Genomic DNA, 23,415 nt, shown 5'->3' with positions numbered 1-23,415 from the left:
GACACCTGGTGTGAGGCGAGGCGAGGCGAGGCGAGGCGAGGCGAGGAAGCCCACATCGCTACCAGTGGGCCCTCCAGCACGACACTGCCACACCCCGCACAGGCCTTCCGCTGAACACCAGGGACAAGATGCGTCCTCCGCTAGTGTCGAAGGCTGCACGCGCCCAGCGAATGACAGGGGGTGCAACGAACAGCAGTGCGTCTCACACACGCGGCGGTGCGCCCGCCAATTCGGCCGTCACTCTGCTGGGACGCCGGGCGCGCCTCCCCGCGCCGTCCTCGAGGAACTGGCGGTTGCGGAAGGAAGCGCTTTCGTCAAATGCGGCCGAAAACTAACATTTTGTGTGTTGGGAGAAAAGCCGAACGAGAATTCTGCCGTGCTCCTACATTAGATGAGCGCCAACGGCCATACCATGATGAATACACCGGTTCTCGTCCGATCACCGAAGTTAAGCATCATCGGGCACGGCTAGTACTTGGATGGGTGACCGCCTGGGAAACCCGGGTGCTGTTGGCTCCCTTCCTGTTTTTTTTTTGTTATGTCGCCAGCCCAATTTTCAAACTACCTTTCTGTTGTGACAAAGATGCTTCCTTAAGCCTTTTAAACTACTGTAATGGTACGAAAATGCAGTAATTAACTCAGTTTGAGGGAGAATGTGCTAACCAAGTTTGCCAAGAAGACTTTGAAAACGACAAAACAGTACGAATCGGCAGGTGATTTCTGAAATACGTCACCGCCTATTGTTGTGTAGGAGTGTAGAGTTCCAAATTTGATTTGTAACCACGAATTTATTCCTTAGTCGTCTCGACTCGTCTCGTCTCGTGTCGTCCCGCAGAAGTTTGTCGTGCTTGGGCTGTCATATGGACCACGACCCCAGCGGCAGCGAGCGGCAGTCGAGCAAAGTCGGGACAAGTCGGGACGGGGACAGGGACAGGTATAGGAATGGTGCGAATGCATTGCAAACTACGCAGACACCTGGTGTGAGGCGAGGCGAGGCGTGGCGAGGCGAGGCGAGGAAGCCCACATCGCTACCAGTGGGCCCTCCAGCACGACACTGCCACACCCCGCACAGGCCTTCCGCTGAACACCAGGGACAAGATGCGTCCTCCGCTAGTGTCGAAGGCTGCACGCGCCCAGCGAATGACAGGGGGTGCAACGAGCAGCAGTGCGTCTCACACACGCGGCGGTGCGCCCGCCAATTCGGCCGTCACTCTGCTGGGACGCCGGGCGCGCCTCCCCGCGCCGTCCTCGAGGAACTGGCGGTTGCGGAAGGAAGCGCTTTCGTCAAATGCGGCCGAAAACTAACATTTTGTGTGTTGGGAGAAAAGCCGAACGCGAATTCTGCCGTGCTCCTACATTAGATGAGCGCCAACGGCCATACCATGATGAATACACCGGTTCTCGTCCGATCACCGAAGTTAAGCATCATCGGGCCCGGCTAGTACTTGGATGGGTGACCGCCTGGGAAACCCGGGTGCTGTTGGCTCCCTTCCTGTTTTTTTTTTGTTATGTCGCCAGCCCAATTTTCAAACTACCTTTCTGTTGTGACAAAGATGCTTCCTTAAGCCTTTTAAACTACTGTAATGGTACGAAAATGCAGTAATTAACTCAGTTTGAGGGAGAATGTGCTAACCAAGTTTGCCAAGAAGACTTTGAAAACGACAAAACAGTACGAATCGGCAGGTGATTTCTGAAATACGTCACCGCCTATTGTTGTGTAGGAGTGTAGAGTTCCAAATTTGATTTGTAACCACGAATTTATTCCTTAGTCGTCTCGACTCGTCTCGTCTCGTGTCGTCCCGCAGAAGTTTGTCGTGCTTGGGCTGTCATATGGACCACGACCCCAGCGGCAGCGAGCGGCAGTCGAGCAAAGTCGGGACAAGTCGGGACGGGGACAGGGACAGGTATAGGAATGGTGCGAATGCATTGCAAACTACGCAGACACCTGGTGTGAGGCGAGGCGAGGCGTGGCGAGGCGAGGCGAGGAAGCCCACATCGCTACCAGTGGGCCCTCCAGCACGACACTGCCACACCCCGCACAGGCCTTCCGCTGAACACCAGGGACAAGATGCGTCCTCCGCTAGTGTCGAAGGCTGCACGCGCCCAGCGAATGACAGGGGGTGCAACGAGCAGCAGTGCGTCTCACACACGCGGCGGTGCGCCCGCCAATTCGGCCGTCACTCTGCTGGGACGCCGGGCGCGCCTCCCCGCGCCGTCCTCGAGGAACTGGCGGTTGCGGAAGGAAGCGCTTTCGTCAAATGCGGCCGAAAACTAACATTTTGTGTGTTGGGAGAAAAGCCGAACGCGAATTCTGCCGTGCTCCTACATTAGATGAGCGCCAACGGCCATACCATGATGAATACACCGGTTCTCGTCCGATCACCGAAGTTAAGCATCATCGGGCCCGGCTAGTACTTGGATGGGTGACCGCCTGGGAAACCCGGGTGCTGTTGGCTCCCTTCCTGTTTTTTTTTTGTTATGTCGCCAGCCCAATTTTCAAACTACCTTTCTGTTGTGACAAAGATGCTTCCTTAAGCCTTTTAAACTACTGTAATGGTACGAAAATGCAGTAATTAACTCTGTTTGAGGGAGAATGTGCTAACCAAGTTTGCCAAGAAGACTTTGAAAACGACAAAACAGTACGAATCGGCAGATGTTTTCTGAAATACGTCACCGCCTATTGTTGTGTAGGAGTGTAGAGTTCCAAATTTTATTTGTAACCACGAATTTATTCCTTAGTCGTCTCGTCTCGTCTCGTCTCGTCTCGTCCCGCAGACGTTTGTCGTGCTTGCGCTGTCATATGGACCACGACCCGAGCGGCAGCGAGCGGCAGTCGAGCAAAGTCGGGACAAGTCGGGACGGGGACAGGGACAGGTATAGGAATGGTGCGAATGCATTGCAAACTACGCAGACACCTGGTGTGAGGCGAGGCGAGGCGTGGCGAGGCGAGGCGAGGAAGCCCACATCGCTACCAGTGGGCCCTCCAGCACGACACTGCCACACCCCGCACAGGCCTTCCGCTGAACACCAGGGACAAGATGCGTCCTCCGCTAGTGTCGAAGGCTGCACGCGCCCAGCGAATGACAGGGGGTGCAACGAGCAGCAGTGCGTCTCACACACGCGGCGGTGCGCCCGCCAATTCGGCCGTCACTCTGCTGGGACGCCGGGCGCGCCTCCCCGCGCCGTCCTCGAGGAACTGGCGGTTGCGGAAGGAAGCGCTTTCGTCAAATGCGGCCGAAAACTAACATTTTGTGTGTTGGGAGAAAAGCCGAACGCGAATTCTGCCGTGCTCCTACATTAGATGAGCGCCAACGGCCATACCATGATGAATACACCGGTTCTCGTCCGATCACCGAAGTTAAGCATCATCGGGCCCGGCTAGTACTTGGATGGGTGACCGCCTGGGAAACCCGGGTGCTGTTGGCTCCCTTCCTGTTTTTTTTTTGTTATGTCGCCAGCCCAATTTTCAAACTACCTTTCTGTTGTGACAAAGATGCTTCCTTAAGCCTTTTAAACTACTGTAATGGTACGAAAATGCAGTAATTAACTCAGTTTGAGGGAGAATGTGCTAACCAAGTTTGCCAAGAAGACTTTGAAAACGACAAAACAGTACGAATCGGCAGGTGATTTCTGAAATACGTCACCGCCTATTGTTGTGTAGGAGTGTAGAGTTCCAAATTTGATTTGTAACCACGAATTTATTCCTTAGTCGTCTCGACTCGTCTCGTCTCGTGTCGTCCCGCAGAAGTTTGTCGTGCTTGGGCTGTCATATGGACCACGACCCCAGCGGCAGCGAGCGGCAGTCGAGCAAAGTCGGGACAAGTCGGGACGGGGACAGGGACAGGTATAGGAATGGTGCGAATGCATTGCAAACTACGCAGACACCTGGTGTGAGGCGAGGCGAGGCGTGGCGAGGCGAGGCGAGGAAGCCCACATCGCTACCAGTGGGCCCTCCAGCACGACACTGCCACACCCCGCACAGGCCTTCCGCTGAACACCAGGGACAAGATGCGTCCTCCGCTAGTGTCGAAGGCTGCACGCGCCCAGCGAATGACAGGGGGTGCAACGAGCAGCAGTGCGTCTCACACACGCGGCGGTGCGCCCGCCAATTCGGCCGTCACTCTGCTGGGACGCCGGGCGCGCCTCCCCGCGCCGTCCTCGAGGAACTGGCGGTTGCGGAAGGAAGCGCTTTCGTCAAATGCGGCCGAAAACTAACATTTTGTGTGTTGGGAGAAAAGCCGAACGCGAATTCTGCCGTGCTCCTACATTAGATGAGCGCCAACGGCCATACCATGATGAATACACCGGTTCTCGTCCGATCACCGAAGTTAAGCATCATCGGGCCCGGCTAGTACTTGGATGGGTGACCGCCTGGGAAACCCGGGTGCTGTTGGCTCCCTTCCTGTTTTTTTTTTGTTATGTCGCCAGCCCAATTTTCAAACTACCTTTCTGTTGTGACAAAGATGCTTCCTTAAGCCTTTTAAACTACTGTAATGGTACGAAAATGCAGTAATTAACTCTGTTTGAGGGAGAATGTGCTAACCAAGTTTGCCAAGAAGACTTTGAAAACGACAAAACAGTACGAATCGGCAGATGTTTTCTGAAATACGTCACCGCCTATTGTTGTGTAGGAGTGTAGAGTTCCAAATTTTATTTGTAACCACGAATTTATTCCTTAGTCGTCTCGTCTCGTCTCGTCTCGTCTCGTCCCGCAGACGTTTGTCGTGCTTGCGCTGTCATATGGACCACGACCCGAGCGGCAGCGAGCGGCAGTCGAGCAAAGTCGGGACAAGTCGGGACGGGGACAGGGACAGGGATAAGAATGGTGCGAATGCACTGCAAACTACGCAGACACCTGGTGTGAGGCGAGGCGAGGCGAGGCGAGGCGAGGCGAGGAAGCCCACATCGCTACCAGTGGGCCCTCCAGCACGACACTGCCACACCCCGCACAGGCCTTCCGCTGAACACCAGGGACAAGATGCGTCCTCCGCTAGTGTCGAAGGCTGCACGCGCCCAGCGAATGACAGGGGGTGCAACGAACAGCAGTGCGTCTCACACACGCGGCGGTGCGCCCGCCAATTCGGCCGTCACTCTGCTGGGACGCCGGGCGCGCCTCCCCGCGCCGTCCTCGAGGAACTGGCGGTTGCGGAAGGAAGCGCTTTCGTCAAATGCGGCCGAAAACTAACATTTTGTGTGTTGGGAGAAAAGCCGAACGAGAATTCTGCCGTGCTCCTACATTAGATGAGCGCCAACGGCCATACCATGATGAATACACCGGTTCTCGTCCGATCACCGAAGTTAAGCATCATCGGGCACGGCTAGTACTTGGATGGGTGACCGCCTGGGAAACCCGGGTGCTGTTGGCTCCCTTCCTGTTTTTTTTTTGTTATGTCGCCAGCCCAATTTTCAAACTACCTTTCTGTTGTGACAAAGATGCTTCCTTAAGCCTTTTAAACTACTGTAATGGTACGAAAATGCAGTAATTAACTCAGTTTGAGGGAGAATGTGCTAACCAAGTTTGCCAAGAAGACTTTGAAAACGACAAAACAGTACGAATCGGCAGGTGATTTCTGAAATACGTCACCGCCTATTGTTGTGTAGGAGTGTAGAGTTCCAAATTTGATTTGTAACCACGAATTTATTCCTTAGTCGTCTCGACTCGTCTCGTCTCGTGTCGTCCCGCAGAAGTTTGTCGTGCTTGGGCTGTCATATGGACCACGACCCCAGCGGCAGCGAGCGGCAGTCGAGCAAAGTCGGGACAAGTCGGGACGGGGACAGGGACAGGTATAGGAATGGTGCGAATGCATTGCAAACTACGCAGACACCTGGTGTGAGGCGAGGCGAGGCGTGGCGAGGCGAGGCGAGGAAGCCCACATCGCTACCAGTGGGCCCTCCAGCACGACACTGCCACACCCCGCACAGGCCTTCCGCTGAACACCAGGGACAAGATGCGTCCTCCGCTAGTGTCGAAGGCTGCACGCGCCCAGCGAATGACAGGGGGTGCAACGAGCAGCAGTGCGTCTCACACACGCGGCGGTGCGCCCGCCAATTCGGCCGTCACTCTGCTGGGACGCCGGGCGCGCCTCCCCGCGCCGTCCTCGAGGAACTGGCGGTTGCGGAAGGAAGCGCTTTCGTCAAATGCGGCCGAAAACTAACATTTTGTGTGTTGGGAGAAAAGCCGAACGCGAATTCTGCCGTGCTCCTACATTAGATGAGCGCCAACGGCCATACCATGATGAATACACCGGTTCTCGTCCGATCACCGAAGTTAAGCATCATCGGGCCCGGCTAGTACTTGGATGGGTGACCGCCTGGGAAACCCGGGTGCTGTTGGCTCCCTTCCTGTTTTTTTTTTGTTATGTCGCCAGCCCAATTTTCAAACTACCTTTCTGTTGTGACAAAGATGCTTCCTTAAGCCTTTTAAACTACTGTAATGGTACGAAAATGCAGTAATTAACTCTGTTTGAGGGAGAATGTGCTAACCAAGTTTGCCAAGAAGACTTTGAAAACGACAAAACAGTACGAATCGGCAGATGTTTTCTGAAATACGTCACCGCCTATTGTTGTGTAGGAGTGTAGAGTTCCAAATTTTATTTGTAACCACGAATTTATTCCTTAGTCGTCTCGTCTCGTCTCGTCTCGTCTCGTCCCGCAGACGTTTGTCGTGCTTGCGCTGTCATATGGACCACGACCCCAGCGGCAGCGAGCGGCAGTCGAGCAAAGTCGGGACAAGTCGGGACGGGGACAGGGACAGGTATAGGAATGGTGCGAATGCATTGCAAACTACGCAGACACCTGGTGTGAGGCGAGGCGAGGCGTGGCGAGGCGAGGCGAGGAAGCCCACATCGCTACCAGTGGGCCCTCCAGCACGACACTGCCACACCCCGCACAGGCCTTCCGCTGAACACCAGGGACAAGATGCGTCCTCCGCTAGTGTCGAAGGCTGCACGCGCCCAGCGAATGACAGGGGGTGCAACGAGCAGCAGTGCGTCTCACACACGCGGCGGTGCGCCCGCCAATTCGGCCGTCACTCTGCTGGGACGCCGGGCGCGCCTCCCCGCGCCGTCCTCGAGGAACTGGCGGTTGCGGAAGGAAGCGCTTTCGTCAAATGCGGCCGAAAACTAACATTTTGTGTGTTGGGAGAAAAGCCGAACGCGAATTCTGCCGTGCTCCTACATTAGATGAGCGCCAACGGCCATACCATGATGAATACACCGGTTCTCGTCCGATCACCGAAGTTAAGCATCATCGGGCCCGGCTAGTACTTGGATGGGTGACCGCCTGGGAAACCCGGGTGCTGTTGGCTCCCTTCCTGTTTTTTTTTTGTTATGTCGCCAGCCCAATTTTCAAACTACCTTTCTGTTGTGACAAAGATGCTTCCTTAAGCCTTTTAAACTACTGTAATGGTACGAAAATGCAGTAATTAACTCTGTTTGAGGGAGAATGTGCTAACCAAGTTTGCCAAGAAGACTTTGAAAACGACAAAACAGTACGAATCGGCAGATGTTTTCTGAAATACGTCACCGCCTATTGTTGTGTAGGAGTGTAGAGTTCCAAATTTTATTTGTAACCACGAATTTATTCCTTAGTCGTCTCGTCTCGTCTCGTCTCGTCTCGTCCCGCAGACGTTTGTCGTGCTTGCGCTGTCATATGGACCACGACCCGAGCGGCAGCGAGCGGCAGTCGAGCAAAGTCGGGACAAGTCGGGACGGGGACAGGGACAGGGATAAGAATGGTGCGAATGCACTGCAAACTACGCAGACACCTGGTGTGAGGCGAGGCGAGGCGAGGCGAGGCGAGGCGAGGAAGCCCACATCGCTACCAGTGGGCCCTCCAGCACGACACTGCCACACCCCGCACAGGCCTTCCGCTGAACACCAGGGACAAGATGCGTCCTCCGCTAGTGTCGAAGGCTGCACGCGCCCAGCGAATGACAGGGGGTGCAACGAACAGCAGTGCGTCTCACACACGCGGCGGTGCGCCCGCCAATTCGGCCGTCACTCTGCTGGGACGCCGGGCGCGCCTCCCCGCGCCGTCCTCGAGGAACTGGCGGTTGCGGAAGGAAGCGCTTTCGTCAAATGCGGCCGAAAACTAACATTTTGTGTGTTGGGAGAAAAGCCGAACGAGAATTCTGCCGTGCTCCTACATTAGATGAGCGCCAACGGCCATACCATGATGAATACACCGGTTCTCGTCCGATCACCGAAGTTAAGCATCATCGGGCACGGCTAGTACTTGGATGGGTGACCGCCTGGGAAACCCGGGTGCTGTTGGCTCCCTTCCTGTTTTTTTTTTGTTATGTCGCCAGCCCAATTTTCAAACTACCTTTCTGTTGTGACAAAGATGCTTCCTTAAGCCTTTTAAACTACTGTAATGGTACGAAAATGCAGTAATTAACTCAGTTTGAGGGAGAATGTGCTAACCAAGTTTGCCAAGAAGACTTTGAAAACGACAAAACAGTACGAATCGGCAGGTGATTTCTGAAATACGTCACCGCCTATTGTTGTGTAGGAGTGTAGAGTTCCAAATTTGATTTGTAACCACGAATTTATTCCTTAGTCGTCTCGACTCGTCTCGTCTCGTGTCGTCCCGCAGAAGTTTGTCGTGCTTGGGCTGTCATATGGACCACGACCCCAGCGGCAGCGAGCGGCAGTCGAGCAAAGTCGGGACAAGTCGGGACGGGGACAGGGACAGGTATAGGAATGGTGCGAATGCATTGCAAACTACGCAGACACCTGGTGTGAGGCGAGGCGAGGCGTGGCGAGGCGAGGCGAGGAAGCCCACATCGCTACCAGTGGGCCCTCCAGCACGACACTGCCACACCCCGCACAGGCCTTCCGCTGAACACCAGGGACAAGATGCGTCCTCCGCTAGTGTCGAAGGCTGCACGCGCCCAGCGAATGACAGGGGGTGCAACGAGCAGCAGTGCGTCTCACACACGCGGCGGTGCGCCCGCCAATTCGGCCGTCACTCTGCTGGGACGCCGGGCGCGCCTCCCCGCGCCGTCCTCGAGGAACTGGCGGTTGCGGAAGGAAGCGCTTTCGTCAAATGCGGCCGAAAACTAACATTTTGTGTGTTGGGAGAAAAGCCGAACGCGAATTCTGCCGTGCTCCTACATTAGATGAGCGCCAACGGCCATACCATGATGAATACACCGGTTCTCGTCCGATCACCGAAGTTAAGCATCATCGGGCCCGGCTAGTACTTGGATGGGTGACCGCCTGGGAAACCCGGGTGCTGTTGGCTCCCTTCCTGTTTTTTTTTTGTTATGTCGCCAGCCCAATTTTCAAACTACCTTTCTGTTGTGACAAAGATGCTTCCTTAAGCCTTTTAAACTACTGTAATGGTACGAAAATGCAGTAATTAACTCTGTTTGAGGGAGAATGTGCTAACCAAGTTTGCCAAGAAGACTTTGAAAACGACAAAACAGTACGAATCGGCAGATGTTTTCTGAAATACGTCACCGCCTATTGTTGTGTAGGAGTGTAGAGTTCCAAATTTGATTTGTAACCACGAATTTATTCCTTAGTCGTCTCGTCTCGTCTCGTCTCGTCTCGTCCCGCAGACGTTTGTCGTGCTTGCGCTGTCATATGGACCACGACCCCAGCGGCAGCGAGCGGCAGTCGAGCAAAGTCGGGACAAGTCGGGACGGGGACAGGGACAGGTATAGGAATGGTGCGAATGCATTGCAAACTACGCAGACACCTGGTGTGAGGCGAGGCGAGGCGTGGCGAGGCGAGGCGAGGAAGCCCACATCGCTACCAGTGGGCCCTCCAGCACGACACTGCCACACCCCGCACAGGCCTTCCGCTGAACACCAGGGACAAGATGCGTCCTCCGCTAGTGTCGAAGGCTGCACGCGCCCAGCGAATGACAGGGGGTGCAACGAGCAGCAGTGCGTCTCACACACGCGGCGGTGCGCCCGCCAATTCGGCCGTCACTCTGCTGGGACGCCGGGCGCGCCTCCCCGCGCCGTCCTCGAGGAACTGGCGGTTGCGGAAGGAAGCGCTTTCGTCAAATGCGGCCGAAAACTAACATTTTGTGTGTTGGGAGAAAAGCCGAACGCGAATTCTGCCGTGCTCCTACATTAGATGAGCGCCAACGGCCATACCATGATGAATACACCGGTTCTCGTCCGATCACCGAAGTTAAGCATCATCGGGCCCGGCTAGTACTTGGATGGGTGACCGCCTGGGAAACCCGGGTGCTGTTGGCTCCCTTCCTGTTTTTTTTTTGTTATGTCGCCAGCCCAATTTTCAAACTACCTTTCTGTTGTGACAAAGATGCTTCCTTAAGCCTTTTAAACTACTGTAATGGTACGAAAATGCAGTAATTAACTCTGTTTGAGGGAGAATGTGCTAACCAAGTTTGCCAAGAAGACTTTGAAAACGACAAAACAGTACGAATCGGCAGATGTTTTCTGAAATACGTCACCGCCTATTGTTGTGTAGGAGTGTAGAGTTCCAAATTTTATTTGTAACCACGAATTTATTCCTTAGTCGTCTCGTCTCGTCTCGTCTCGTCTCGTCCCGCAGACGTTTGTCGTGCTTGCGCTGTCATATGGACCACGACCCGAGCGGCAGCGAGCGGCAGTCGAGCAAAGTCGGGACAAGTCGGGACGGGGACAGGGACAGGGATAAGAATGGTGCGAATGCACTGCAAACTACGCAGACACCTGGTGTGAGGCGAGGCGAGGCGAGGCGAGGCGAGGCGAGGAAGCCCACATCGCTACCAGTGGGCCCTCCAGCACGACACTGCCACACCCCGCACAGGCCTTCCGCTGAACACCAGGGACAAGATGCGTCCTCCGCTAGTGTCGAAGGCTGCACGCGCCCAGCGAATGACAGGGGGTGCAACGAACAGCAGTGCGTCTCACACACGCGGCGGTGCGCCCGCCAATTCGGCCGTCACTCTGCTGGGACGCCGGGCGCGCCTCCCCGCGCCGTCCTCGAGGAACTGGCGGTTGCGGAAGGAAGCGCTTTCGTCAAATGCGGCCGAAAACTAACATTTTGTGTGTTGGGAGAAAAGCCGAACGAGAATTCTGCCGTGCTCCTACATTAGATGAGCGCCAACGGCCATACCATGATGAATACACCGGTTCTCGTCCGATCACCGAAGTTAAGCATCATCGGGCACGGCTAGTACTTGGATGGGTGACCGCCTGGGAAACCCGGGTGCTGTTGGCTCCCTTCCTGTTTTTTTTTTGTTATGTCGCCAGCCCAATTTTCAAACTACCTTTCTGTTGTGACAAAGATGCTTCCTTAAGCCTTTTAAACTACTGTAATGGTACGAAAATGCAGTAATTAACTCAGTTTGAGGGAGAATGTGCTAACCAAGTTTGCCAAGAAGACTTTGAAAACGACAAAACAGTACGAATCGGCAGGTGATTTCTGAAATACGTCACCGCCTATTGTTGTGTAGGAGTGTAGAGTTCCAAATTTGATTTGTAACCACGAATTTATTCCTTAGTCGTCTCGACTCGTCTCGTCTCGTGTCGTCCCGCAGAAGTTTGTCGTGCTTGGGCTGTCATATGGACCACGACCCCAGCGGCAGCGAGCGGCAGTCGAGCAAAGTCGGGACAAGTCGGGACGGGGACAGGGACAGGTATAGGAATGGTGCGAATGCATTGCAAACTACGCAGACACCTGGTGTGAGGCGAGGCGAGGCGTGGCGAGGCGAGGCGAGGAAGCCCACATCGCTACCAGTGGGCCCTCCAGCACGACACTGCCACACCCCGCACAGGCCTTCCGCTGAACACCAGGGACAAGATGCGTCCTCCGCTAGTGTCGAAGGCTGCACGCGCCCAGCGAATGACAGGGGGTGCAACGAGCAGCAGTGCGTCTCACACACGCGGCGGTGCGCCCGCCAATTCGGCCGTCACTCTGCTGGGACGCCGGGCGCGCCTCCCCGCGCCGTCCTCGAGGAACTGGCGGTTGCGGAAGGAAGCGCTTTCGTCAAATGCGGCCGAAAACTAACATTTTGTGTGTTGGGAGAAAAGCCGAACGCGAATTCTGCCGTGCTCCTACATTAGATGAGCGCCAACGGCCATACCATGATGAATACACCGGTTCTCGTCCGATCACCGAAGTTAAGCATCATCGGGCCCGGCTAGTACTTGGATGGGTGACCGCCTGGGAAACCCGGGTGCTGTTGGCTCCCTTCCTGTTTTTTTTTTGTTATGTCGCCAGCCCAATTTTCAAACTACCTTTCTGTTGTGACAAAGATGCTTCCTTAAGCCTTTTAAACTACTGTAATGGTACGAAAATGCAGTAATTAACTCTGTTTGAGGGAGAATGTGCTAACCAAGTTTGCCAAGAAGACTTTGAAAACGACAAAACAGTACGAATCGGCAGATGTTTTCTGAAATACGTCACCGCCTATTGTTGTGTAGGAGTGTAGAGTTCCAAATTTTATTTGTAACCACGAATTTATTCCTTAGTCGTCTCGTCTCGTCTCGTCTCGTCTCGTCCCGCAGACGTTTGTCGTGCTTGCGCTGTCATATGGACCACGACCCGAGCGGCAGCGAGCGGCAGTCGAGCAAAGTCGGGACAAGTCGGGACGGGGACAGGGACAGGGATAGGAATGGTGCGAATGCACTGCAAACTACGCAGACACCTGGTGTGAGGCGAGGCGAGGCGAGGCGAGGCGAGGCGAGGAAGCCCACATCGCTACCAGTGGGCCCTCCAGCACGACACTGCCACACCCCGCACAGGCCTTCCGCTGAACACCAGGGACAAGATGCGTCCTCCGCTAGTGTCGAAGGCTGCACGCGCCCAGCGAATGACAGGGGGTGCAACGAACAGCAGTGCGTCTCACACACGCGGCGGTGCGCCCGCCAATTCGGCCGTCACTCTGCTGGGACGCCGGGCGCGCCTCCCCGCGCCGTCCTCGAGGAACTGGCGGTTGCGGAAGGAAGCGCTTTCGTCAAATGCGGCCGAAAACTAACATTTTGTGTGTTGGGAGAAAAGCCGAACGAGAATTCTGCCGTGCTCCTACATTAGATGAGCGCCAACGGCCATACCATGATGAATACACCGGTTCTCGTCCGATCACCGAAGTTAAGCATCATCGGGCACGGCTAGTACTTGGATGGGTGACCGCCTGGGAAACCCGGGTGCTGTTGGCTCCCTTCCTGTTTTTTTTTTTTGTTATGTCGCCAGCCCAATTTTCAAACTACCTTTCTGTTGTGACAAAGATGCTTCCTTAAGCCTTTTAAACTACTGTAATGGTACGAAAATGCAGTAATTAACTCAGTTTGAGGGAGAATGTGCTAACCAAGTTTGCCAAGAAGACTTTGAAAACGACAAAACAGTACGAATCGGCAGGTGATTTCTGAAATACGTCACCGCCTATTGTTGTGTAGGAGTGTAGAGTTCCAAATTTGATTTGTAAAAACGAATTTATTCCTTAGTCGTCTCGACTCGTCTCGTCTCGTCTCGTCCCGCAGAAGTTTGTCGTGCTTGGGCTGTCATATGGACCACGACCCCAGCGGCAGCGAGCGGCAGTCGAGCAAAGTCGGGACAAGTCGGGACGGGGACAGGGACAGGTATAGGAATGGTGCGAATGCATTGCAAACTACGCAGACACCTGGTGTGAGGCGAGGCGAGGCGTGGCGAGGCGAGGCGAGGAAGCCCACATCGCTACCAGTGGGCCCTCCAGCACGACACTGCCACACCCCGCACAGGCCTTCCGCTGAACACCAGGGACAAGATGCGTCCTCCGCTAGTGTCGAAGGCTGCACGCGCCCAGCGAATGACAGGGGGTGCAACGAGCAGCAGTGCGTCTCCCACACGCGGCGGTGCGCCCGCCAATTCGGCCGTCACTCTGCTGGGACGCCGGGCGCGCCTCCCCGCGCCGTCCTCGAGGAACTGGCGGTTGCGGAAGGAAGCGCTTTCGTCAAATGCGGCCGAAAACTAACATTTTGTGTGTTGGGAGAAAAGCCGAACGAGAATTCTGCCGTGCTCCTACATTAGATGAGCGCCAACAGCCATACCATGATGAATACACCGGTTCTCGTCCGATCACCGAAGTTAAGCATCATCGGGCCCGGCTAGTACTTGGATGGGTGACCGCCTGGGAAACCCGGGTGCTGTTGGCTCCCTTCCTGTTTTTTTTTTGTTATGTCGCCAGCCCAATTTTCAAACTACCTTTCTGTTGTGACAAAGATGCTTCCTTAAGCCTTTTAAACTACTGTAATGGTACGAAAATGCAGTAATTAACTCAGTTTGAGGGAGAATGTGCTAACCAAGTTTGCCAAGAAGACTTTGAAAACGACAAAACAGTACGAATCGGCAGGTGATTTCTGAAATACGTCACCGCCTATTGTTGTGTAGGAGTGTAGAGTTCCAAATTTGATTTGTAACCACGAATTTATTCCTTAGTCGTCTCGACTCGTCTCGTCTCGTGTCGTCCCGCAGAAGTTTGTCGTGCTTGGGCTGTCATATGGACCACGACCCCAGCGGCAGCGAGCGGCAGTCGAGCAAAGTCGGGACAAGTCGGGACGGGGACAGGGACAGGTATAGGAATGGTGCGAATGCATTGCAAACTACGCAGACACCTGGTGTGAGGCGAGGCGAGGCGTGGCGAGGCGAGGCGAGGAAGCCCACATCGCTACCAGTGGGCCCTCCAGCACGACACTGCCACACCCCGCACAGGCCTTCCGCTGAACACCAGGGACAAGATGCGTCCTCCGCTAGTGTCGAAGGCTGCACGCGCCCAGCGAATGACAGGGGGTGCAACGAGCAGCAGTGCGTCTCCCACACGCGGCGGTGCGCCCGCCAATTCGGCCGTCACTCTGCTGGGACGCCGGGCGCGCCTCCCCGCGCCGTCCTCGAGGAACTGGCGGTTGCGGAAGGAAGCTCTTTCGTCAAATGCGGCCGAAAACTAACATTTTGTGTGTTGGGAGAAAAGCCGAACGAGAATTCTGCCGTGCTCCTACATTAGATGAGCGCCAACAGCCATACCATGATGAATACACCGGTTCTCGTCCGATCACCGAAGTTAAGCATCATCGGGCACGGCTAGTACTTGGATGGGTGACCGCCTGGGAAACCCGGGTGCTGTTGGCTCCCTTCCTGTTTTTTTTTTGTTATGTCGCCAGCCCAATTTTCAAACTACCTTTCTGTTGTGACAAAGATGCTTCCTTAAGCCTTTTAAACTACTGTAATGGTACGAAATTGCAGTAATTAACTCAGTTTGAGGGAGAATGTGCTAACCAAGTTTGCCAAGAAGACTTTGAAAACGACAAAACAGTACGAATCGGCAGGTGATTTCTGAAATACGTCACCGCCTATTGTTGTGTAGGAGTGTAGAGTTCCAAATTTGATTTGTAACCACGAATTTATTCCTTAGTCGTCTCGACTCGTCTCGTCTCGTGTCGTCCCGCAGAAGTTTGTCGTGCTTGGGCTGTCATATGGACCACGACCCCAGCGGCAGCGAGCGGCAGTCGAGCAAAGTCGGGACAAGTCGGGACGGGGACAGGGACAGGTATAGGAATGGTGCGAATGCATTGCAAACTACGCAGACACCTGGTGTGAGGCGAGGCGAGGCGTGGCGAGGCGAGGCGAGGAAGCCCACATCGCTACCAGTGGGCCCTCCAGCACGACACTGCCACACCCCGCACAGGCCTTCCGCTGAACACCAGGGACAAGATGCGTCCTCCGCTAGTGTCGAAGGCTGCACGCGCCCAGCGAATGACAGGGGGTGCAACGAGCAGCAGTGCGTCTCACACACGCGGCGGTGCGCCCGCCAATTCGGCCGTCACTCTGCTGGGACGCCGGGCGCGCCTCCCCGCGCCGTCCTCGAGGAACTGGCGGTTGCGGAAGGAAGCGCTTTCGTCAAATGCGGCCGAAAACTAACATTTTGTGTGTTGGGAGAAAAGCCGAACGCGAATTCTGCCGTGCTCCTACATTAGATGAGCGCCAACGGCCATACCATGATGAATACACCGGTTCTCGTCCGATCACCGAAGTTAAGCATCATCGGGCCCGGCTAGTACTTGGATGGGTGACCGCCTGGGAAACCCGGGTGCTGTTGGCTCCCTTCCTGTTTTTTTTTTGTTATGTCGCCAGCCCAATTTTCAAACTACCTTTCTGTTGTGACAAAGATGCTTCCTTAAGCCTTTTAAACTACTGTAATGGTACGAAAATGCAGTAATTAACTCTGTTTGAGGGAGAATGTGCTAACCAAGTTTGCCAAGAAGACTTTGAAAACGACAAAACAGTACGAATCGGCAGATGTTTTCTGAAATACGTCACCGCCTATTGTTGTGTAGGAGTGTAGAGTTCCAAATTTTATTTGTAACCACGAATTTATTCCTTAGTCGTCTCGTCTCGTCTCGTCTCGTCTCGTCCCGCAGACGTTTGTCGTGCTTGCGCTGTCATATGGACCACGACCCGAGCGGCAGCGAGCGGCAGTCGAGCAAAGTCGGGACAAGTCGGGACGGGGACAGGGACAGGGATAAGAATGGTGCGAATGCACTGCAAACTACGCAGACACCTGGTGTGAGGCGAGGCGAGGCGAGGCGAGGAAGCCCACATCGCTACCAGTGGGCCCTCCAGCACGACACTGCCACACCCCGCACAGGCCTTCCGCTGAACACCAGGGACAAGATGCGTCCTCCGCTAGTGTCGAAGGCTGCACGCGCCCAGCGAATGACAGGGGGTGCAACGAACAGCAGTGCGTCTCACACACGCGGCGGTGCGCCCGCCAATTCGGCCGTCACTCTGCTGGGACGCCGGGCGCGCCTCCCCGCGCCGTCCTCGAGGAACTGGCGGTTGCGGAAGGAAGCGCTTTCGTCAAATGCGGCCGAAAACTAACATTTTGTGCGTTGGGAGAAAAGCCGAACGAGAATTCTGCCGCGCTCCTACATTAGATGAGCGCCAACGGCCATACCATGATGAATACACCGGTTCTCGTCCGATCACCGAAGTTAAGCATCATCGGGCACGGCTAGTACTTGGATGGGTGACCGCCTGGGAAACCCGGGTGCTGTTGGCTCCCTTCCTGTTTTTTTTTTGTTATGTCGCCAGCCCAATTTTCAAACTACCTTTCTGTTGTGACAAAGATGCTTCCTTAAGCCTTTTAAACTACTGTAATGGTACGAAAATGCAGTAATTAACTCAGTTTGAGGGAGAATGTGCTAACCAAGTTTGCCAAGAAGACTTTGAAAACGACAAAACAGTACGAATCGGCAGGTGATTTCTGAAATACGTCACCGCCTATTGTTGTGTAGGAGTGTAGAGTTCCAAATTTGATTTGTAACCACGAATTTATTCCTTAGTCGTCTCGACTCGTCTCGTCTCGTGTCGTCCCGCAGAAGTTTGTCGTGCTTGGGCTGTCATATGGACCACGACCCCAGCGGCAGCGAGCGGCAGTCGAGCAAAGTCGGGACAAGTCGGGACGGGGACAGGGACAGGTATAGGAATGGTGCGAATGCATTGCAAACTACGCAGACACCTGGTGTGAGGCGAGGCGAGGCGTGGCGAGGCGAGGCGAGGAAGCCCACATCGCTACCAGTGGGCCCTCCAGCACGACACTGCCACACCCCGCACAGGCCTTCCGCTGAACACCAGGGACAAGATGCGTCCTCCGCTAGTGTCGAAGGCTGCACGCGCCCAGCGAATGACAGGGGGTGCAACGAGCAGCAGTGCGTCTCACACACGCGGCGGTGCGCCCGCCAATTCGGCCGTCACTCTGCTGGGACGCCGGGCGCGCCTCCCCGCGCCGTCCTCGAGGAACTGGCGGTTGCGGAAGGAAGCGCTTTCGTCAAATGCGGCCGAAAACTAACATTTTGTGTGTTGGGAGAAAAGCCGAACGCGAATTCTGCCGTGCTCCTACATTAGATGAGCGCCAACGGCCATACCATGATGAATACACCGGTTCTCGTCCGATCACCGAAGTTAAGCATCATCGGGCCCGGCTAGTACTTGGATGGGTGACCGCCTGGGAAACCCGGGTGCTGTTGGCTCCCTTCCTGTTTTTTTTTTGTTATGTCGCCAGCCCAATTTTCAAACTACCTTTCTGTTGTGACAAAGATGCTTCCTTAAGCCTTTTAAACTACTGTAATGGTACGAAAATGCAGTAATTAACTCTGTTTGAGGGAGAATGTGCTAACCAAGTTTGCCAAGAAGACTTTGAAAACGACAAAACAGTACGAATCGGCAGATGTTTTCTGAAATACGTCACCGCCTATTGTTGTGTAGGAGTGTAGAGTTCCAAATTTTATTTGTAACCACGAATTTATTCCTTAGTCGTCTCGTCTCGTCTCGTCTCGTCTCGTCCCGCAGACGTTTGTCGTGCTTGCGCTGTCATATGGACCACGACCCGAGCGGCAGCGAGCGGCAGTCGAGCAAAGTCGGGACAAGTCGGGACGGGGACAGGGACAGGGATAGGAATGGTGCGAATGCACTGCAAACTACGCAGACACCTGGTGTGAGGCGAGGCGAGGCGAGGCGAGGCGAGGCGAGGAAGCCCACATCGCTACCAGTGGGCCCTCCAGCACGACACTGCCACACCCCGCACAGGCCTTCCGCTGAACACCAGGGACAAGATGCGTCCTCCGCTAGTGTCGAAGGCTGCACGCGCCCAGCGAATGACAGGGGGTGCAACGAACAGCAGTGCGTCTCACACACGCGGCGGTGCGCCCGCCAATTCGGCCGTCACTCTGCTGGGACGCCGGGCGCGCCTCCCCGCGCCGTCCTCGAGGAACTGGCGGTTGCGGAAGGAAGCGCTTTCGTCAAATGCGGCCGAAAACTAACATTTTGTGTGTTGGGAGAAAAGCCGAACGAGAATTCTGCCGTGCTCCTACATTAGATGAGCGCCAACGGCCATACCATGATGAATACACCGGTTCTCGTCCGATCACCGAAGTTAAGCATCATCGGGCACGGCTAGTACTTGGATGGGTGACCGCCTGGGAAACCCGGGTGCTGTTGGCTCCCTTCCTGTTTTTTTTTTGTTATGTCGCCAGCCCAATTTTCAAACTACCTTTCTGTTGTGACAAAGATGCTTCCTTAAGCCTTTTAAACTACTGTAATGGTACGAAAATGCAGTAATTAACTCAGTTTGAGGGAGAATGTGCTAACCAAGTTTGCCAAGAAGACTTTGAAAACGACAAAACAGTACGAATCGGCAGGTGATTTCTGAAATACGTCACCGCCTATTGTTGTGTAGGAGTGTAGAGTTCCAAATTTGATTTGTAAAAACGAATTTATTCCTTAGTCGTCTCGACTCGTCTCGTCTCGTCTCGTCCCGCAGAAGTTTGTCGTGCTTGGGCTGTCATATGGACCACGACCCCAGCGGCAGCGAGCGGCAGTCGAGCAAAGTCGGGACAAGTCGGGACGGGGACAGGGACAGGTATAGGAATGGTGCGAATGCATTGCAAACTACGCAGACACCTGGTGTGAGGCGAGGCGAGGCGTGGCGAGGCGAGGCGAGGAAGCCCACATCGCTACCAGTGGGCCCTCCAGCACGACACTGCCACACCCCGCACAGGCCTTCCGCTGAACACCAGGGACAAGATGCGTCCTCCGCTAGTGTCGAAGGCTGCACGCGCCCAGCGAATGACAGGGGGTGCAACGAGCAGCAGTGCGTCTCCCACACGCGGCGGTGCGCCCGCCAATTCGGCCGTCACTCTGCTGGGACGCCGGGCGCGCCTCCCCGCGCCGTCCTCGAGGAACTGGCGGTTGCGGAAGGAAGCGCTTTCGTCAAATGCGGCCGAAAACTAACATTTTGTGTGTTGGGAGAAAAGCCGAACGAGAATTCTGCCGTGCTCCTACATTAGATGAGCGCCAACAGCCATACCATGATGAATACACCGGTTCTCGTCCGATCACCGAAGTTAAGCATCATCGGGCACGGCTAGTACTTGGATGGGTGACCGCCTGGGAAACCCGGGTGCTGTTGGCTCCCTTCCTGTTTTTTTTTTGTTATGTCGCCAGCCCAATTTTCAAACTACCTTTCTGTTGTGACAAAGATGCTTCCTTAAGCCTTTTAAACTACTGTAATGGTACGAAAATGCAGTAATTAACTCAGTTTGAGGGAGAATGTGCTAACCAAGTTTGCCAAGAAGACTTTGAAAACGACAAAACAGTACGAATCGGCAGGTGATTTCTGAAATACGTCACCGCCTATTGTTGTGTAGGAGTGTAGAGTTCCAAATTTGATTTGTAACCACGAATTTATTCCTTAGTCGTCTCGACTCGTCTCGTCTCGTGTCGTCCCGCAGAAGTTTGTCGTGCTTGGGCTGTCATATGGACCACGACCCCAGCGGCAGCGAGCGGCAGTCGAGCAAAGTCGGGACAAGTCGGGACGGGGACAGGGACAGGTATAGGAATGGTGCGAATGCATTGCAAACTACGCAGACACCTGGTGTGAGGCGAGGCGAGGCGTGGCGAGGCGAGGCGAGGAAGCCCACATCGCTACCAGTGGGCCCTCCAGCACGACACTGCCACACCCCGCACAGGCCTTCCGCTGAACACCAGGGACAAGATGCGTCCTCCGCTAGTGTCGAAGGCTGCACGCGCCCAGCGAATGACAGGGGGTGCAACGAGCAGCAGTGCGTCTCACACACGCGGCGGTGCGCCCGCCAATTCGGCCGTCACTCTGCTGGGACGCCGGGCGCGCCTCCCCGCGCCGTCCTCGAGGAACTGGCGGTTGCGGAAGGAAGCGCTTTCGTCAAATGCGGCCGAAAACTAACATTTTGTGTGTTGGGAGAAAAGCCGAACGCGAATTCTGCCGTGCTCCTACATTAGATGAGCGCCAACGGCCATACCATGATGAATACACCGGTTCTCGTCCGATCACCGAAGTTAAGCATCATCGGGCCCGGCTAGTACTTGGATGGGTGACCGCCTGGGAAACCCGGGTGCTGTTGGCTCCCTTCCTGTTTTTTTTTTGTTATGTCGCCAGCCCAATTTTCAAACTACCTTTCTGTTGTGACAAAGATGCTTCCTTAAGCCTTTTAAACTACTGTAATGGTACGAAAATGCAGTAATTAACTCTGTTTGAGGGAGAATGTGCTAACCAAGTTTGCCAAGAAGACTTTGAAAACGACAAAACAGTACGAATCGGCAGATGTTTTCTGAAATACGTCACCGCCTATTGTTGTGTAGGAGTGTAGAGTTCCAAATTTTATTTGTAACCACGAATTTATTCCTTAGTCGTCTCGTCTCGTCTCGTCTCGTCTCGTCCCGCAGACGTTTGTCGTGCTTGCGCTGTCATATGGACCACGACCCGAGCGGCAGCGAGCGGCAGTCGAGCAAAGTCGGGACAAGTCGGGACGGGGACAGGGACAGGGATAAGAATGGTGCGAATGCACTGCAAACTACGCAGACACCTGGTGTGAGGCGAGGCGAGGCGAGGCGAGGCGAGGCGAGGAAGCCCACATCGCTACCAGTGGGCCCTCCAGCACGACACTGCCACACCCCGCACAGGCCTTCCGCTGAACACCAGGGACAAGATGCGTCCTCCGCTAGTGTCGAAGGCTGCACGCGCCCAGCGAATGACAGGGGGTGCAACGAACAGCAGTGCGTCTCACACACGCGGCGGTGCGCCCGCCAATTCGGCCGTCACTCTGCTGGGACGCCGGGCGCGCCTCCCCGCGCCGTCCTCGAGGAACTGGCGGTTGCGGAAGGAAGCGCTTTCGTCAAATGCGGCCGAAAACTAACATTTTGTGTGTTGGGAGAAAAGCCGAACGAGAATTCTGCCGTGCTCCTACATTAGATGAGCGCCAACGGCCATACCATGATGAATACACCGGTTCTCGTCCGATCACCGAAGTTAAGCATCATCGGGCACGGCTAGTACTTGGATGGGTGACCGCCTGGGAAACCCGGGTGCTGTTGGCTCCCTTCCTGTTTTTTTTTTGTTATGTCGCCAGCCCAATTTTCAAACTACCTTTCTGTTGTGACAAAGATGCTTCCTTAAGCCTTTTAAACTACTGTAATGGTACGAAAATGCAGTAATTAACTCAGTTTGAGGGAGAATGTGCTAACCAAGTTTGCCAAGAAGACTTTGAAAACGACAAAACAGTACGAATCGGCAGGTGATTTCTGAAATACGTCACCGCCTATTGTTGTGTAGGAGTGTAGAGTTCCAAATTTGATTTGTAACCACGAATTTATTCCTTAGTCGTCTCGACTCGTCTCGTCTCGTGTCGTCCCGCAGAAGTTTGTCGTGCTTGGGCTGTCATATGGACCACGACCCCAGCGGCAGCGAGCGGCAGTCGAGCAAAGTCGGGACAAGTCGGGACGGGGACAGGGACAGGTATAGGAATGGTGCGAATGCATTGCAAACTACGCAGACACCTGGTGTGAGGCGAGGCGAGGCGTGGCGAGGCGAGGCGAGGAAGCCCACATCGCTACCAGTGGGCCCTCCAGCACGACACTGCCACACCCCGCACAGGCCTTCCGCTGAACACCAGGGACAAGATGCGTCCTCCGCTAGTGTCGAAGGCTGCACGCGCCCAGCGAATGACAGGGGGTGCAACGAGCAGCAGTGCGTCTCACACACGCGGCGGTGCGCCCGCCAATTCGGCCGTCACTCTGCTGGGACGCCGGGCGCGCCTCCCCGCGCCGTCCTCGAGGAACTGGCGGTTGCGGAAGGAAGCGCTTTCGTCAAATGCGGCCGAAAACTAACATTTTGTGTGTTGGGAGAAAAGCCGAACGCGAATTCTGCCGTGCTCCTACATTAGATGAGCGCCAACGGCCATACCATGATGAATACACCGGTTCTCGTCCGATCACCGAAGTTAAGCATCATCGGGCCCGGCTAGTACTTGGATGGGTGACCGCCTGGGAAACCCGGGTGCTGTTGGCTCCCTTCCTGTTTTTTTTTTGTTATGTCGCCAGCCCAATTTTCAAACTACCTTTCTGTTGTGACAAAGATGCTTCCTTAAGCCTTTTAAACTACTGTAATGGTACGAAAATGCAGTAATTAACTCTGTTTGAGGGAGAATGTGCTAACCAAGTTTGCCAAGAAGACTTTGAAAACGACAAAACAGTACGAATCGGCAGATGTTTTCTGAAATACGTCACCGCCTATTGTTGTGTAGGAGTGTAGAGTTCCAAATTTTATTTGTAACCACGAATTTATTCCTTAGTCGTCTCGTCTCGTCTCGTCTCGTCTCGTCCCGCAGACGTTTGTCGTGCTTGCGCTGTCATATGGACCACGACCCGAGCGGCAGCGAGCGGCAGTCGAGCAAAGTCGGGACAAGTCGGGACGGGGACAGGGACAGGGATAGGAATGGTGCGAATGCACTGCAAACTACGCAGACACCTGGTGTGAGGCGAGGCGAGGCGAGGCGAGGCGAGGCGAGGAAGCCCACATCGCTACCAGTGGGCCCTCCAGCACGACACTGCCACACCCCGCACAGGCCTTCCGCTGAACACCAGGGACAAGATGCGTCCTCCGCTA

General features: G+C 54.9%; 24 non-coding genes across 24 annotated transcripts; all 24 read left to right on the top strand.

The window, feature by feature from the left end:
- Positions 1–397: 397 nt before the first annotated feature.
- Positions 398–516, top strand: LOC126089328 (5S ribosomal RNA). Its single transcript, XR_007520656.1, has one exon. It is a non-coding gene; the product is annotated as a 5S ribosomal RNA (ribosomal RNA).
- Positions 517–1,367: 851 nt separating this feature from the next.
- LOC126088957 (5S ribosomal RNA) lies at positions 1,368–1,486 on the top strand. Its single transcript, XR_007520304.1, has one exon. It is a non-coding gene; the product is annotated as a 5S ribosomal RNA (ribosomal RNA).
- An 851-nt stretch (positions 1,487–2,337) lies between these two features.
- Positions 2,338–2,456, top strand: LOC126088955 (5S ribosomal RNA). Its single transcript, XR_007520302.1, has one exon. It is a non-coding gene; the product is annotated as a 5S ribosomal RNA (ribosomal RNA).
- An 851-nt stretch (positions 2,457–3,307) lies between these two features.
- LOC126088954 (5S ribosomal RNA) lies at positions 3,308–3,426 on the top strand. The gene has a single exon (XR_007520301.1). It is a non-coding gene; the product is annotated as a 5S ribosomal RNA (ribosomal RNA).
- An 851-nt stretch (positions 3,427–4,277) lies between these two features.
- LOC126088953 (5S ribosomal RNA) lies at positions 4,278–4,396 on the top strand. The gene has a single exon (XR_007520300.1). It is a non-coding gene; the product is annotated as a 5S ribosomal RNA (ribosomal RNA).
- Positions 4,397–5,247: 851 nt separating this feature from the next.
- Positions 5,248–5,366, top strand: LOC126089326 (5S ribosomal RNA). The gene has a single exon (XR_007520655.1). It is a non-coding gene; the product is annotated as a 5S ribosomal RNA (ribosomal RNA).
- An 851-nt stretch (positions 5,367–6,217) lies between these two features.
- On the top strand, positions 6,218–6,336 carry LOC126088952 (5S ribosomal RNA). Its single transcript, XR_007520299.1, has one exon. It is a non-coding gene; the product is annotated as a 5S ribosomal RNA (ribosomal RNA).
- Positions 6,337–7,187: 851 nt separating this feature from the next.
- Positions 7,188–7,306, top strand: LOC126088951 (5S ribosomal RNA). Its single transcript, XR_007520298.1, has one exon. It is a non-coding gene; the product is annotated as a 5S ribosomal RNA (ribosomal RNA).
- An 851-nt stretch (positions 7,307–8,157) lies between these two features.
- On the top strand, positions 8,158–8,276 carry LOC126089325 (5S ribosomal RNA). Its single transcript, XR_007520654.1, has one exon. It is a non-coding gene; the product is annotated as a 5S ribosomal RNA (ribosomal RNA).
- An 851-nt stretch (positions 8,277–9,127) lies between these two features.
- Positions 9,128–9,246, top strand: LOC126088949 (5S ribosomal RNA). Its single transcript, XR_007520297.1, has one exon. It is a non-coding gene; the product is annotated as a 5S ribosomal RNA (ribosomal RNA).
- An 851-nt stretch (positions 9,247–10,097) lies between these two features.
- Positions 10,098–10,216, top strand: LOC126088948 (5S ribosomal RNA). Its single transcript, XR_007520296.1, has one exon. It is a non-coding gene; the product is annotated as a 5S ribosomal RNA (ribosomal RNA).
- Positions 10,217–11,067: 851 nt separating this feature from the next.
- Positions 11,068–11,186, top strand: LOC126089324 (5S ribosomal RNA). The gene has a single exon (XR_007520653.1). It is a non-coding gene; the product is annotated as a 5S ribosomal RNA (ribosomal RNA).
- An 851-nt stretch (positions 11,187–12,037) lies between these two features.
- On the top strand, positions 12,038–12,156 carry LOC126088947 (5S ribosomal RNA). Its single transcript, XR_007520295.1, has one exon. It is a non-coding gene; the product is annotated as a 5S ribosomal RNA (ribosomal RNA).
- Positions 12,157–13,007: 851 nt separating this feature from the next.
- On the top strand, positions 13,008–13,126 carry LOC126089323 (5S ribosomal RNA). The gene has a single exon (XR_007520652.1). It is a non-coding gene; the product is annotated as a 5S ribosomal RNA (ribosomal RNA).
- Positions 13,127–13,979: 853 nt separating this feature from the next.
- LOC126088985 (5S ribosomal RNA) lies at positions 13,980–14,098 on the top strand. Its single transcript, XR_007520331.1, has one exon. It is a non-coding gene; the product is annotated as a 5S ribosomal RNA (ribosomal RNA).
- An 851-nt stretch (positions 14,099–14,949) lies between these two features.
- On the top strand, positions 14,950–15,068 carry LOC126089363 (5S ribosomal RNA). The gene has a single exon (XR_007520691.1). It is a non-coding gene; the product is annotated as a 5S ribosomal RNA (ribosomal RNA).
- An 851-nt stretch (positions 15,069–15,919) lies between these two features.
- On the top strand, positions 15,920–16,038 carry LOC126088946 (5S ribosomal RNA). The gene has a single exon (XR_007520294.1). It is a non-coding gene; the product is annotated as a 5S ribosomal RNA (ribosomal RNA).
- An 841-nt stretch (positions 16,039–16,879) lies between these two features.
- On the top strand, positions 16,880–16,998 carry LOC126089322 (5S ribosomal RNA). Its single transcript, XR_007520651.1, has one exon. It is a non-coding gene; the product is annotated as a 5S ribosomal RNA (ribosomal RNA).
- An 851-nt stretch (positions 16,999–17,849) lies between these two features.
- LOC126088945 (5S ribosomal RNA) lies at positions 17,850–17,968 on the top strand. Its single transcript, XR_007520293.1, has one exon. It is a non-coding gene; the product is annotated as a 5S ribosomal RNA (ribosomal RNA).
- An 851-nt stretch (positions 17,969–18,819) lies between these two features.
- Positions 18,820–18,938, top strand: LOC126089320 (5S ribosomal RNA). Its single transcript, XR_007520649.1, has one exon. It is a non-coding gene; the product is annotated as a 5S ribosomal RNA (ribosomal RNA).
- An 851-nt stretch (positions 18,939–19,789) lies between these two features.
- Positions 19,790–19,908, top strand: LOC126089362 (5S ribosomal RNA). The gene has a single exon (XR_007520690.1). It is a non-coding gene; the product is annotated as a 5S ribosomal RNA (ribosomal RNA).
- Positions 19,909–20,759: 851 nt separating this feature from the next.
- LOC126088943 (5S ribosomal RNA) lies at positions 20,760–20,878 on the top strand. The gene has a single exon (XR_007520291.1). It is a non-coding gene; the product is annotated as a 5S ribosomal RNA (ribosomal RNA).
- Positions 20,879–21,729: 851 nt separating this feature from the next.
- On the top strand, positions 21,730–21,848 carry LOC126089319 (5S ribosomal RNA). Its single transcript, XR_007520648.1, has one exon. It is a non-coding gene; the product is annotated as a 5S ribosomal RNA (ribosomal RNA).
- An 851-nt stretch (positions 21,849–22,699) lies between these two features.
- On the top strand, positions 22,700–22,818 carry LOC126088942 (5S ribosomal RNA). Its single transcript, XR_007520290.1, has one exon. It is a non-coding gene; the product is annotated as a 5S ribosomal RNA (ribosomal RNA).
- The last annotated feature ends 597 nt before the right edge of the window (positions 22,819–23,415 follow it).

The sequence above is a fragment of the Schistocerca cancellata genome, chromosome 6 (genome assembly GCF_023864275.1).
Source record: "Schistocerca cancellata isolate TAMUIC-IGC-003103 chromosome 6, iqSchCanc2.1, whole genome shotgun sequence".
Taxonomy (NCBI): domain Eukaryota; kingdom Metazoa; phylum Arthropoda; class Insecta; order Orthoptera; family Acrididae; genus Schistocerca; species Schistocerca cancellata.
This window is presented reverse-complemented; position numbering and strand designations above follow the sequence as displayed.